At 31.9% G+C, this 15,642-nt stretch overlaps 2 protein-coding genes across 3 annotated transcripts in view; one reads left to right on the plus strand and one right to left on the minus strand.

Moving 5' to 3' along the window:
• The window catches only part of LOC147073140 (autophagy-related protein 16-1-like), a 509,506-nt gene that overhangs the window by 211,723 nt on the left and 282,141 nt on the right, over window positions 1–15,642 (minus strand). The gene's annotated exons all lie outside the window — the stretch shown is intronic.
• The window catches only part of neo (ZP and PAN domain-containing protein neyo), a 340,024-nt gene that overhangs the window by 118,171 nt on the left and 206,211 nt on the right, over window positions 1–15,642 (plus strand). Inside the window, exon 2 of the mRNA XM_085945235.1 lies at window positions 2,675–2,725. The gene's annotated coding sequence lies outside the window, so the exon portion shown is untranslated. The remainder of the gene's footprint in view (window positions 1–2,674; window positions 2,726–15,642) is intronic.

A 15,642-nucleotide genomic window follows, 5' to 3' on the forward strand; every position in this document is an offset into this window, starting at 1 on the left:
GCTCGTAACTGAACACTCAGTTCCTCAGATTTTAATCCTTTACCGTTGTTGCTACGAAATTTACTACCCTAATTATACATAGATCAATCGTTTGACGCTAATTAAGCGAGCAAGCAAGCCAAGCAAGCAAAAAAGTTACGCGAATTCTCCTGGAAAGGAATGCCAAGTGTAAGCGTAGGCGAATAATACTCAATAGTCCGAGATCTCGTATGAATGGGCGTCCTCTGCATCACTTGAACTTAACTGTATCCAACGGCTGTTATGGGTGGACACTGATGACGCAGGTGCTCTCCAAATTGCCTCTGTCCCGTTTGAGAGACTTGCTCATCCTCGAATCCACTTACCTGTAACAATTCAGAGAAAGAAAAACATGAGATTCCGGTTAAAAGCAAAATGTATATTGTCAACGTGTGTGGGAATAATATATGTGGACAGAAAATTACAAACATACTTAACGAATTGGTTCTGAAAACATTTTTGCCGTTAATATAATTATTTTAAATGATTTATTCTTGACGAATGCACTTTGAAAACTTTACCTTGTTTTTTTTTTATCTTGGTCAAAAATTTTAACAAGTTTTATGTGTAGGTACATCCAGTTTTAAATTACAACTCGATGAAAGATAAAACAAGATGACGGTCAAAATTTCAATTGTCTTATAATTATCGTCTGATTTGATTAATTCTCAGTTGAGACGTAGGTATATTTTATGGTACTGAATACTAATTCGAGGTAAAACATATTTTCTGATTGGAAGCCGATAAATACCAAGATGGTTTAGACAAAATGACAATGTTGTATAATTGTCGTCTGGTTTGATCGATTTTAGATTTAGTTATACATATATTTTATAAAGTTGAATACTAATACAACGTTAAACTTGATATGGTTCAATTGGAAACCCATAAAATTATATAAATGTAATTTTGATTTAATTCTATAAGCTTTGCAAGTCCAGACAGTCATTCCCATTTTATAAGCAGCACCTATAGATTGTTTTGTCCCATTCCTGACTCTGAGTGGCCTTTTTATCTAATTGAATAATAAAAAGAAAATCTTTTTATATACATGCATCATTAACTTAAAACTTGTAAATATTATTTTCTTATATAACTGACATATATAATGATATATTAAAAATATTGTATATTAAAACTATAGAAGATTTAGTCAAGTTTATATCGTTAGCATGACATGCATTGGTTTTGTTATATTGGATTCACAGAAACCTAAAATTAAAATTGCTAACTCACTCCAAGATAAACAAAAACTTTAATACAGTTTTTTTTGGTCAGTTCACAGATGTTAATAATGTTAATTGGAGCTGTAACAACTCATAACAAGCCGTAACGGTTCACATTTTCGAGATTTGCGTCGGAAATGAGAAATTAAAATTGCCCATTCCACGTCTTCTGGCAGTACTTGTGTGTCGCTTTTAACAATACATTAACACGAAGACATTTTTCGTGTGCATGTTATAAGTATTCAAATAATTTTAAAACACCTGTAGGAACCTCAATTTCAATCCGGTTTCACCGTTTATGTCAAATAATTGTGTACCAAACCAAAGACTCGATACTATACGATTATTTAACGTTTGCCTAAATCCGTAAAAATACTTTAAATATAAGAAAATGTAAAAATAATACATAATAAATCAAGTGATTCATTATTAGAACCTGTGCCTACTACAAAAGTCAAGACATTCTGACTTCTAACGAGGATATCTGAGTCTTCAGTATCAAGGTCTGGCCGTTTTAGTGGGCGCAACATGAGAAAAAAATATCAAGACTTTTAAATACTGTGAAATTATTGGGTCTTTAATCGTAACTAATATTTTTATGAACATTCGCACCGTGAGTGTAAAACCAAGGTATCTGCAAATTTTTCAATTTCGAGATTAAATGTAAAATAACTGCAAAAGTCGTGAACTTGATAATGTAAAAGTGAAGTAACTGAAAGAACACACAACATCGTCGGTGTTTTGTAAAAAGGGCGAATCAACCATTTTGGCGAAATCGAGATTTTAATGAAAATACAAAATGTACCCCACTAGTTTTGTTGTGTAAAAACGGCGAATTTGTATCTCCACAGGAATGTACTTAAAAACGATAGTCGACTAAAATAAAATCAATTAAAATTACGAATAAAAAGCGAATGTGACATATTAGGCCTTTTAAAATATTATATTATAATGCCTATTATAATTACAGTATTTTTTCTAAGCTTTATTATAAACTTGTTAGATATTTATAATCCCACGGGTAATAAACAAATAAATGTCAAAAGTTAAAAATCTTCCTTTAAATAGCATTTTGGTTAATTCGCCCTTTTTACAAAACACCGACGATATAATGTAGATATAAACCAAATAATATGGTTTTTTTTAGAAACTATATTTCTCCTAACAAAACGAAGACTTCAAACCCTAATATATCCAACATATGTCTTTTGCAGATGCCTTGGTTTTACACTCACGGTGCGAATGTGATTAGCGCACAATAAGAAATAAAGTTATTAAAAATAAATTGCAATCGGTTCCTTGAATTCGATTTACAAAATTTTGTGACACAATACCTAAGTACTTGGATCTTTTCAATCCATAATAAATATAGACGCAATTGAAAAAAATATATAATCCAATATCTAAATATTATATTCTCTTTCTTGCAGATATCTTCTGGGTACAACAAAGCTGAGACACTTTCAACAGTTTCTGCCGAGGTAAGTTATTGTTTTTCTTTTGAGTTTAATGTTATCATTAATTTTAAAAGTTTAAGTACGAATAGGTATTTATATAAAAAAAAAATAGCTTCAGGCCAAAGCGGTATGCGGTATGGTGACATGATATCATAATATATTATTATGATAGGTTGCTAATCCAAAAGGGCGTTAAATATGTGATGTTTCGGTGAAAATTAGTTTTATAGTTATGAGGTTACATTATTTAGAATGTTATCTTCAACGTACCAAAAATGTGAGTATATATTTATATTATATATTGGCAGGCTAATAAGTGAATATTATATGCATACCAATAAAATTCTTTTTTTATATTGCTCTCCTGTAAAATTGTACAACAAAACATTACAAAACAGTACATACTATATATATATATGGGTTACATGTAAGTTGTACGTATGCATTTCATCGTGGGACACTTATTCGTGCGCCGCAGTACGTGAAACATGAGTTCGTATAACATTTTATCAAATGACGAGTTCTTCGTTGAACATTTCACCGTGGAATACATTTGTACGTATCTTACAAAATGCGGCGATAGTTTGCAAATAGTACTGTTCCAATTAGATTAACCCTAACCTAACCTAACCTACTAAAGACATCTCCACATGTTGTAGCATACGTACAAATATACTCCACGGTGAAATGTTCAACGAAGGACTCGTCATTTGATTAAATGTTACACGAACTCTTGTTTCACGTACTGCGGCGCACGAATAAGTGTCCTGCGATGAACTGTTTACGTACAAATTTCCGGTAACTACAAAAGACAAGTTGAGTTGAGAGACAACAACAAAAACTTCATTAATTGCGGTTCTTGAGCGCCTGAACGAAAGTATTAAGCATGTCGATAAACGAACTATTCGAAAGAGAATACTTGCGATTAAAAAACTCAATATACCTACCTATTGAATCTTTTTAATATATATACGATTATCACCAGATGAAAGTGGTTAGTATACTTTGAAACAGGAATTCTATTATTATAATAAAAATCTTATTCGGGTATCAAACCGTTGGCGTTTTCCAGAGCAAACGTCCTACGCAAGGCGTTAAAAAATAACCACAGGACTGAGACAGTGCGGCAACCCGTTAAAACCGGTCGCGCATTTTTGGCAATGACAGTTAAATGTAAGTAATCATTTAATTTGCCGGAGGCACGGTATGTATTGAGATATACCGTTTTTGGTGAATTAACATGGTACCTAAATGACGTAGTTATACTGTAAAATTGTAGGTATGCCATAGGGAAAATATATATTATAATTATTTGACTAGAGTAGAATTAAGGATTTTTTTAAATATTGCTACGCGAAAGCTAGTAGATAATAATATTCATGGCGTATTAATATTGATAAAATACTTGCAAGCGTTTAATATTGGTATTTAGCTCATTAATAATACCGTGTGGTAGTTACCTAATTATAAAGCATCTTTTTAATTATTCAAAATAATAAATTCAGAAAAATACAGGAAGGTGTCTATACTTGAAATTTTAAAAAAACATTTGATAAAATAATGGTTCGTTGATGTTTTTTTATCATTTATATACGGTTTCTCTCGAATGTGTAGTTAAGATTTCGTAAGTTCTGGTTATATTACATGATTAATTAAATGTTGAGAATCTATTAAACTTAAAACCATTTTAACATGAGTTTAACTCGAAACGAGTTCCAGTAATACAACAATATCGAAACTTGGAAAGTTATTAATGCATTTACCTTCATAAACTTATATAATTTTAGTACCTACATAGTACATTTTTAAAGCAGAAATAAATTACTATTTTACTGCAAAAATAAATGTCATTAAATTCCTTTCAAAAGCCATGCTGAGCTCTCCAATCAAAAGTGGCATCTCGAAAGATGTCCAAATTTTAAACGGCACCGTAAAAATGCAGCTTTCAATTCAAACTGTCGGCATTATATATAAGAATGCATATATTATGCAACTTTGAAAAACCAGTTGTTAGTATATATACGAGAGTGGATTCGTTATTTAATGTTATGCGCTACACAAAAAATAACCCGTTAGTGGTCAGTAAAGGGGAGAGGGCCGGTTTTTAACTGCTATGTGCAAAAAGTACGATTCGGGTGTGCATATAATAAAAGGGAAGGAATGCGGTTTTTTATTGATTCAACGAAGCGAGCTTTTAAAAGCTCAGCGCATTTTTAATTTACGACGAATTGATAAAACGCATGAGCTTAAAGCATGTATTAAAATTGTCTAAAAAAAGGCTAGCAGCTGTAATACGTACATACCTACTATTAACTAAATCAATGTCGTTTAGAAGCTTTACTTAAAAGGTCCGTAATACACACGACATGATGCGATAGTCCAAAACGTGCCTCATATATCACAGGATAGTATATACAAATGGATTGATTAATTATATCAAATATAATGATTAAAAAGGTATCTGTAAAAAGGTACAGTTACAACTTGCATGTATTGTAAAGAAAATATATCAAAATATACTTGAATTAGTGTTATGCTTTTTTTAGTTACCTGTAGGTACCTACTTAATTTTAAAATAAAGGATAACATATATGTTAAATACTTAGCTTCTGATAATGGGACTATGTTACCATTATTTTAATAAGTTTATGATGACTACGTTTTATTCGTTGTGTCATTTATTTATATTAAACACGTAATAACTGTTGAGAAGTAATTTAACTTAAGGGGGGACATGCTCGTCGAAGGTCAAAATTGAGTTTTTATTGTATATTCAAACCATGATCCTGGACACTCCTTAAACGTTGTAGATGATCTATTTATATAATTTTGAAGCCTTATTATCCTTTATAGTTATTTTAAACATTTGATGACTGCATGAAGTATTTTTGCTACATAAAATAGTATTCTTTAAAACCTCTCGCTCTAATGTTTTAGAATATAGTCATATTTCGGTACATAACTGTGCAGTGGTGTTAAGATTTTTTACATGTATTAATTTTTAAACGTATTTATAAAACCATTAGCATAATTTATTACGAGATAATTTTTGTAAAATATTCACGATAAAAAATTATATTGATAATCTCTGTGATCCCAAATTTGACAAGAATTAGGCATTTTATTATTCAAAAAATCGGCAATATTAACACATTTCAAGATGATTCTAAAGATAATTATTATAAGCTATGTCTTTGACCATTCAAGTGTGATAAACATCTTATGAATAATGATTGCTTTATAATAATTATTGACCTAAGAATAAGGTAGTGTTTTTTTGAAATACGCCATTTCTTTTGTCATTCCCCAGTGGTTAAGCTACAACATACGGCCGTAGCCATAAATTAACAAACTATAATTGAAGTAGGGAGTAAAATGATATTGACGCGCGTGTTTGAACATGGAACATATAAAGGATAATAAGGCTTTAAAATTATATAAATAGATTATCTACAACGTTTAAGGAGTGTCCAGGATCATGGTTTGAAAATACAATAAAAACTCAATTTTGACCTTCGACGAGCATGTCCCCCCTTAATCACATAGTATTTTTTTTAATTACACGGGATGGTGTCAGTATAAAAAAGTTTCGCATGAATTTACATATATATCGACAGTTCTGTTTTGGTTAAACATACAGGATGCTGGCATACCAAAATGCATTGTAGTCAGTAGTACAGCAGTCAGTAGGTGGTTACATACTTAATATTTTGTTCAGCTATTTGTAACATATTTAAAAATATATATTTACAGGCCGGCATATACATAATTTCATCAGCTTATAAAAAGTAAAAAAAATAGTTTCTTTTTATCTTGTTTATTTCACAATACATTGCTTGAAAGACATTACTATAAATATTATTACAGACAATGTCAGTCGATTGCCATTGAAATAAGCACTACATGTATATTATTATTCAAGTGAAAGTATTCAAGACTTCACTATAGACATTGTGTACTCAACTGTACCATTACCGAGAAGAGATAAATACTTTCGATGAGTCAATAGACTACTGCTTGTCCCTTTATTGAATTTGATTGAAAGGGAACTATGATGATAATAGACAATAATGACCCTTCTGTAGACGGCAATAGAATAGCTGCCAATATTCTAATATCAATTAGTCAAACATAAAAAAGTATACTGACGCTTTGGAGCGTAAAATCATGTAATATCAGGCGTTTCAATGCGTTCATTGACTGAATTTCCAACTAATTTTCGGTCGAGTTAATAATATATTCTGCAATCTGAAAGATGGACAAAGTATTTTTTCATTAATGACTAAATTTAGTAACTATTCGTACGTTATTATTATTACCATTATATTATATATATATCTATAAAGATATAGTTATATTTACAAACACACATAGTTTCAGACACGTAACGCAGCAGACACGACATTTTCGAATAGATATAATATTTATATTAGAATAGATAACGTAGTACACAAGACACTGATCAACCACAATATCACCTTAGAATGGTTCGAACATTTTTTTTAAACGTATTTGGTAATAGCTGATTAAATGGTAATACAACTCGCTGAATCGAAAAACTCATTAAGTCCTTCTTGTAAGACAACAATTTGTTCGTGAGGTGACCTGGAACAACACCGGGTTGTAGAGCCTATTAAAAAAATAAGAATAACTAGGGATCGATAAGAGTGGAAGGAGGGAGGCGATTGACCCCAAATAATGAAGATTTATAAAGACATATTCGTGATTGTATTATTACGTACTATAGGTATATAAGGAATACTGGAAAGAACCAATAATAAATAAAGCATTTTACTGTGCATTATAATATATTATAATATTGTATATATGCTCAAAATGAGAATGATAATACTGGGAATTATATAAACAGCTTATAAACGATGCTTATGGGATATTTTCTTATGAATTTTCGTAGATATTAAATTACATATAAAAACAACCATAATATATCAGAATAGATAATTTTTTTCCGTAAGTAGAGCGTACAGGTTACGATCAATGTCTGTCGGTGCCGTTTACCGATAATGTCGTGTCTGGCAAGATGAGTATCTTTAGATATGATTGCACCTTAAATATATAAAGCAAGCAATAAATGGTTCAACTTCAATCATTTTTTAATAAAAGCGTAGCCTATTAATAATTTTGCTAATTAATTTTTTGTAGAGTAAAAATGGCTGCAATTTTTTTTTAATCAAAATATTGTTAAGGATCATTAGAAGCCATGGTCGTTATGGTGATCCTATAATCAATTTGCTCCCGGATTTAGGACTACCCACGGCGTATATTAAAGGATTTGTACCTAGTTAATAATGCGTTGCTCGGATTCACTCTTTGATGGCGGCGAATGACTTTGAAAGGGTGTCATATAAATCAAAAATAAATATTTTATCTAATACAGGACCATTACAAAATTATATCAGGCTTGCCCAACTTCAAGAAGGCTATGATTATTTAACTAGTATCAAAACGGACTGATCCATAATACTCTACCATTACCTTTTTTAAACTTAAACAAACATTAGTAGTAGGTATATTATATTATAAGAAAATGAGGCTTTACAAACACTTTCCCATTCGTCGTGAAAATTATATGTTTTGGGCACTCATCGTAAAACTATTCTTCTACTGTGCAAAGAGCATACTGCGAGACGGAAAGCGAAAACTATGCATCAGTTGACATTTTTCTTCAACTTCTGAGGATGTTATGTAATGAGGCATATTCATGGTTGATTTAAAAACGAGATTTACGTAAGGCGATTACAGAAATAAAAACAGGAATGTTTAATGCCGGAGGGTTGGAGCGGACCCTTTTTTGAGTTGCTCCGCACCGGGACCTAATAGGTAGGTACTTGCTCCAGCTCTTCTCCAAGGTCTGCTCCGTTTCAGGTATCATATGTATACAAATGTTAAAAAATAAAAATAAGTAGTTTTAAAACAAGGTTAATTATTCGTCATTTTCATTATTAAAAGTGAAGTTATTTATCATTCAGCAGTGTTGCCGTATTTAAAATTATTCCAGCGTTGCAAAATATTTTTATTGGATTTTAGGACAAAAAATTAATAATAAAAAAAACATCCGGAGCAGTGGATCACTGAAAATTTTCAGAGCTTCGGCTTTGCTCCTGCTTCAGGTAAAACTCGATTGCTCCACTATTCTCTGTTCCTGCTCCGAGCTCCGCTTCAGCGCTCTGTTTAATGCTCCCTCTTCAATCGATTTTACAAATAAATGAACACGATTATTACATTTTCACAAATCAATTCCTATGGGTTTGAGGGATGGAACAAAGTCCAATCCGGTGTCGACGCGTTGGACAAGCCTGGACCATATTAATGCAGTTAGCTTCGCGGAGTCTCCATGGATAATGTATTGAGAAAGAGCCACAAACAAAAAGATCAAAAGATGCCTCGCGTATATAAATAAGTGGATCCCGTCCCATATATGGGGGACGTATCCCGTTATGATACCCACCTACTTGTATGGGCAAATACAGCAAGTGGTCACAATAACTCTTTGCCAATCGTATCAGATGATAGAGAGAGCGATAAGTAATAAATAATATTTAGCAGACGCGAAATATTCAAAACCTACTCTGGACAACGTGGTAAAACAATCGTTTAACATAATATCAATATTTTAGGCCTTAAATCTTAATTTGGTTAAAGATATTGATTATTCAGATTAAAAGACATTTATATAGTATTGAATTCAATTAATTCAATAATGACAACCACCGGTTTCGGTCGCGTTGAAAGATAATGTCAACCCATAAAAATCCATTTCCCATCTATGTATTTACACACAGTTTAATTTCAATATTTTAATACACCATGTAATGTACCAATTATGTAATATGATTATTCATTCCCTGATAGAAAATTATTATTCATATACCTACCAGTGATTCGTCAAAACGTTTGAGGGGCATTATAAGGAGTCCGCAAATTACCTTACATATAATAATGAATTTCTTAAATTTTCTGTAACGCATAAAATAAAATATAGGTATGTGCCTACTTAAATAAATAGCAAGACAGGGAGAGGACGCATTAAATGAGGTAAGGTGAATGAAAAATCTAAATAATAATGATAAAATAAAGTAACCCACCCTGTTAATCGGATCGTGAAGGAAAACAAATAATAGGATACCCCCATAATAATTTAACAGAAGCAGAACTGAGCCACATCCAAGAATGTTGATAAGTGCCACTTTTACCTGGTATTTTTTTCTAATTAAGGAAAAAATACGAATAGTGCAACTATTCAAAGTAAATACAAAACGTGCACTCAAAAAAGAATGCATTACAATAAGCGTTTATGCCAACATTAAAATAACGATAAAATACTACGATTAGTTTGGTTTTATTATATAAGTCAGGCATGACTAAGAAATCCATATTATTATTGTGTATATTGTCACATTCGTACATGTATTTGCGACGTTGGTGGATTATGGATAATTTCGCGTCTAGATGACAACCATAAATAATTAGCCGAACGCTGACACGCAAAAATATCTCGGAAAAATTATACTCCGAGGATGGTCATTTATCTTCCATTCAAAACACGTTACAAATAACTATGATTTATTAAATCCACAATAAACGTACACGCGAATATAATATCATAGGTCAAAATGTAATGAAATAACAAGTAACAGAATTTGATGACTTCATACATACATAATATTTTGTAATGATATTATTATTTCGCTAAAATTTTACAGCTATATTCAAGCTATACGCTAATCTCTTGGTTCAATAAAGATACTGCCAATTATTTCGTTAGCATAATTTATCAACGTTTATGGTACCAGACAGTGAGTGTCATAAATTCAAAGATACCATGCGTTGAAAATGAATTATGATACGGGGGTGGGCGAATCAAATAAAAAGTATGTCAGCTGATTTGCAAATTAATGTATTCAAATAAGTTATCTACTGTTAACGTTAAATAAAACCTTCTCTATCTATAAAGACGAAGCCTAAATATATGAAATATTAAAAATATGTTAATAAGAGGTAGAGGTCAGTTGGAAATACTGTCACCAGTTTGTGTACTCAAGTTTCGGATGAAACCACCCATACTTAGTATTTGTGGCACAATAAACTTATTCCAAAAAACTTGTGATGATATCATCGCGAGTCGCTGTTCTGTGCACTCGCCAGTTGGTAGACTTTCAACACTATTGGCATTAAATGCGCACGAACGAAATAGCACTTGAATATAGGTCATAAATTTTGTGTTGCAGCACAGTGGTGAGATGACGCACAGGCTTAGGCTTGTTATATACAGCTCAAAACAATTAAAAAATTAATAAAAAATCACTTATTCATTTCTGTTAACAATAATATTGTAACCTAACAGGAAAACAACTCATAAATTTAAAATTTTATAAAAAATGGGACTTTTTGACAAGCGGAGCTCAGCGTATTTTTAGCGATTATATTGAAGCCGATACACAGTTAGAGTTTCCTGAGCCGATACGTATTTTAAAATACTAATAATAAGGAGTTGGTTTTAGTTTCAGTTGAGTATGAAACTTTTGTCGCATACACACGCCAAACGATCTAAGTATATAGTATTCCAAAACTACTAAGTATTTTGGAACACGTTTATATACTAAGTATTTTTTTATACTGGTAGTAAGTATACTTAGTCTTCAAAATCGACCATTTTTCCCATCTCTAATAAGAGGAATGAGTGATAAATTAAATTTGTAAAAAAATTACACTTTTATCACCAGCATTTGTCGAAAACCGCAAGTTAATAGATTCAAACAAACAGTAAATTCCATACAATATTAAATGTAGAGATATTGTCAGAATAAACCGTGAAGCTTTACTTTGTTATTAGTATAATTGTTACATACCATTTCGCACACATAATATTATGGTTGACGTGTACCGAAACTAAAACATTCAAAAATTATAATGGGAAATTAACGATGTAGCAGAAAAGACAGCTGTTGTCAAATATAAAGAACTATAATTACATATTTATAATAATTGGACAGCTAGTATTTATATCTGTACCTGAAAATTAGTATATTTTAAATCCAAAAAAAGTGCCGAATTTTAAATGTTTCATACCCTAAATATCAATGTATATGTACTTATGGCTTTATAGTTTAAATCATTTTGGGTTTATAATATGAATACACTCACATAACTCACAAACACATGATAATTTAGGTACAAATCTCTACCAAGCACATTATCCGCAAAATCGTACATGGAATAGGTACACCGGGTCTGAGGTACAAATACGATTTTGGTAAAAAGGCATGATTTTGTTAAGTCAAAAAGTGCAATTATAAGAACACATTCAGCTTTCGTAATAACATTGAACCTCATAACTTTTACAGGATTATGGAAATAGAAAATATACATAAATACATACTATCTAAATAAAATTTATCAACAATGAATACGCAATCTATTTTGAAATTCGTCGGATGTTGTTTATTATAAGATATAAATGCATATTATTATTTCATTATCAAGTACCTACCATTGATTGAAATTATTTCAGAATAACAATCCTGAGTAGGTATTAACTCGTAGCTAAGTAACGTAAGTATAGATAATATCTACGTAAGAAGTATGCAAAATTCAAAATGCAAAATAATCTTCATTCGCGAAACATATCGTTAGTCTGCCTTGTCTGAATTGTCTGTACGCAGATCTTCGAGAGAGAACTCAATTCCGAGTATCAGGGGAACACAATGGCATAGAAGGTGTTCGCGATAATTGCAGGTGGCGAACCGTTTGATACGATCGACCAGTCGGATCGCGCAAGATTAGATCGGAACATACGCTTGTGGGGTAAATGAATGCCCCGCGGACACACGGGAAGACAGGTAGACGTTTAAATAAACGCATATAATATGTAATAAACATAAAATGACTCCCTTACCAATGCATCGTTATAAAACAGTGGTTTTATAAAGACGTGGGACTTAAGTATGGGGTAAAAGAGAATACATATATCGATGGGTTATTGCCATTGCCGACTCAAGTAGAAAGCCGATACATTCACAACGACTGGTCCTACTTTTTCCGCCCCTCCCGTTGTTGTCTATGGATGACCTGTCATTTCCTGTCACTGTTCTATAGAGTGCCCATACTGACGCGTCTGTCGTGTTCACACAGAGAATGGTTTGATTTGAATAGATAAGTTACATGATAAATGATACACTAGCATTAACACACCTTCTACAAATGTAATGCATAGATCAATGCTACATATTTTTTGGAAATATTACCACCGGTTTTTGTGTGAAGGACTAGTCTGACTATGACAGCTGATGAATAACAGGAATGTATATTATTTAATATTTATAATTTATTAATATATTTATATATTATTATATATTTATTTGAGATTTTTTATAATTCAATTTGAAACGCGAAAGGGCGAATCAACATGTCAAGCAATATGGGATCTGATTTTGACAGCAGAACAGTGGACCACTCGTTGCTTGTGCAAAAAGATATGCTCAGGCTTTATTAGTCTAAAGATGGCGCTGGTTATCGCACATATTGTACATTTATGTCCAGTTCTGTATTGAGAAAAAATATTCGAGATTATAATTCAAGCAGAAGAAACAATAGTTACTTTGAATCACAGTGTTGAGTTTACTCTATGATATTATTTTATAATAACAACTAATAATAAAATTAGTCAAAAATCTACACGACGAAAAATTGAAAACTTAATAAACTAAATGTTAATAATAAATATGACCATAAAATATAATGTAATAATAAGATATGACCCTGCAACGAATTCACATTTTATTTAATTTTTTACAATAAATAAATTGTAAGTTTATCTTTGAATTAAAAAAAAAATCTTTTAAATGTGTTCAGATACATATTTATTAATTAATACAGTTGAAATTGAAAATTATCAAAAAAAAACTCAAATTGCAAGCTTCGTATTTTTCCGCTAGGTTAATTGTATTATTAATTGTTAATTATTAATTTAAAGAAAAGACAAATAAATATTGAATTAATTCGATGGCAACACTTTTGCTTCTCTGTATGGTGAATATAACAGTCATCGCAAGAAATTGCTATACGGAATACCACCGAACGAAGGCATATTTCATAATATAATATTGTGTATCTACTATTTGCAAATATTATTATTTTGCTAATGATTTTCGATTCCAAGACACGAACCTTCTGCCAAACGATGTGAAAAATGATTGATTATCAGGCCAATTGAATACAGATAGATAATTCAATTTATTATTTCCTTGACTGTTGGGTGAAGTGGCGACAGTTGGGTATTTTTAAAACGAAAGTTTACGGTACTCTCCTAAGATTGATAGTGATAATAATCATTAATTATTTGCCAAATCATCGATAAAAAATGAAGTATCATACCATCAGCGGTAAATTCATAACACGTACAATTATTATTTTATTATGAACTATTTTTAGTATTAAATCAATTAATTTATAACTCCAGTTATTTATAACTTATAACAACTCCCGTTATTATCAGATTTACTACTAAACTATAAATAAGAAATGCTTTTGTGGTATTATTATTATTACTACTATTTCATTCAAGCATTATAAATAGTCTTATCATAACAATTGATACAATTTGGTTACTATAATGGAACAGCTTAACCTTGAAATTGCGCAGATTGTGATTTCGTCTACCGCGCACGAATTATATAGGGTAAATTTAATTAATATATTTTCCATTAGTATTTCCAAATTCTCTTACATGAAGCCTATTGCATCCATTGCGCCATGTTTTCTTTCAAAACTATAACCGAACTTCACGCTTATGTGGTATGTTTCATCATCATCAGGGGCGCGACAACCCGGTGTGGGTCTTGGCCTCCTCGAACAGCTCCCTCCACCTGTTCCTATCTAGTGTGGCCGCTTTCCAATTCGGTACCCCCAGAATACGGCAGTCACTGGCAGCTCCATCCAACCAGCGAATATTTGGCCTGACTCTTCTTCTACGCCCTATTGGATTGCTGGAAATCACTCTCTTTGCCGGTCAATTGTTCTTCATACGGTGCACATGACCTAGCCATCGCAGTCTCCCAATCTTGATTGATTGAACTGCGCTGCAATCTTCGTACAGCCTGTAGATCTTCTTCTCAAATTGGTGCCGTCCCTGATCGGTCCATATATACGGCGGAGAATTTTTCTTTCTAAAATGTTCAGGGCTCGTTCATTTCGCAGAGTTAATGTCCAGGTTTCCGATGCGTAGGTGAGCACTGGCTTTACAAGTATCTTGTAAAGAGTGCTTTTAGTTCGGCGGTATGTGGTATGTTTATAACTGCTAATATCGTAGGATGAGTGCTATTATCTATTCCTCCCTTATCCTCTTACCATTATATTATATCTTAATGGATACGGTCTTGTGCCATGTAAATTGTAAGTACTTATTACATTTCGCCGTAGCCCAGTTCTCCTTGAACTGTCTTACTGGAAAGAGATGGTCGTAAAGCATTGAGATAAAAAAATAAGCATTGCTCGTGGAGCATTGCAACAGTATAATAATTAACAAAACATTAATTTGATAGGTACGCAGTACGCACTACTTGATGCTTATGAACTTACGATCACAAACCATAATTTTATATAGATTTGTACGGTATGATTATATTTTTACTTAGGTACATATTTAACTCTGTCTTTCCCATGTATTTTGTTGGTTTATATTAGGTTTTTTTTAATATTAAGATATCGATTTAATACTTTGGACGCTGAAGACGCACCTGGCGCGTAATGACCAGGCGGCCGATCGATATAATTAACGTGCATTTTAAAGGTGGTAATTAAAAAATCATTATCTAGTCAGCAGCAAATGAGAATCTCAATAGTACATGGCTATATATTTCTTAACTGTGCTACGGCACAACTGCATACGCACAAATTTACAGACACGACTTCCATCCAACTTT

Source organism: Rhyacophila brunnea, unplaced genomic scaffold, assembly GCF_057557595.1.
Source record: "Rhyacophila brunnea isolate RB1 unplaced genomic scaffold, BYU_Rbru_1.0 scaffold_18, whole genome shotgun sequence".
Lineage (NCBI taxonomy): Eukaryota > Metazoa > Arthropoda > Insecta > Trichoptera > Rhyacophilidae > Rhyacophila > Rhyacophila brunnea.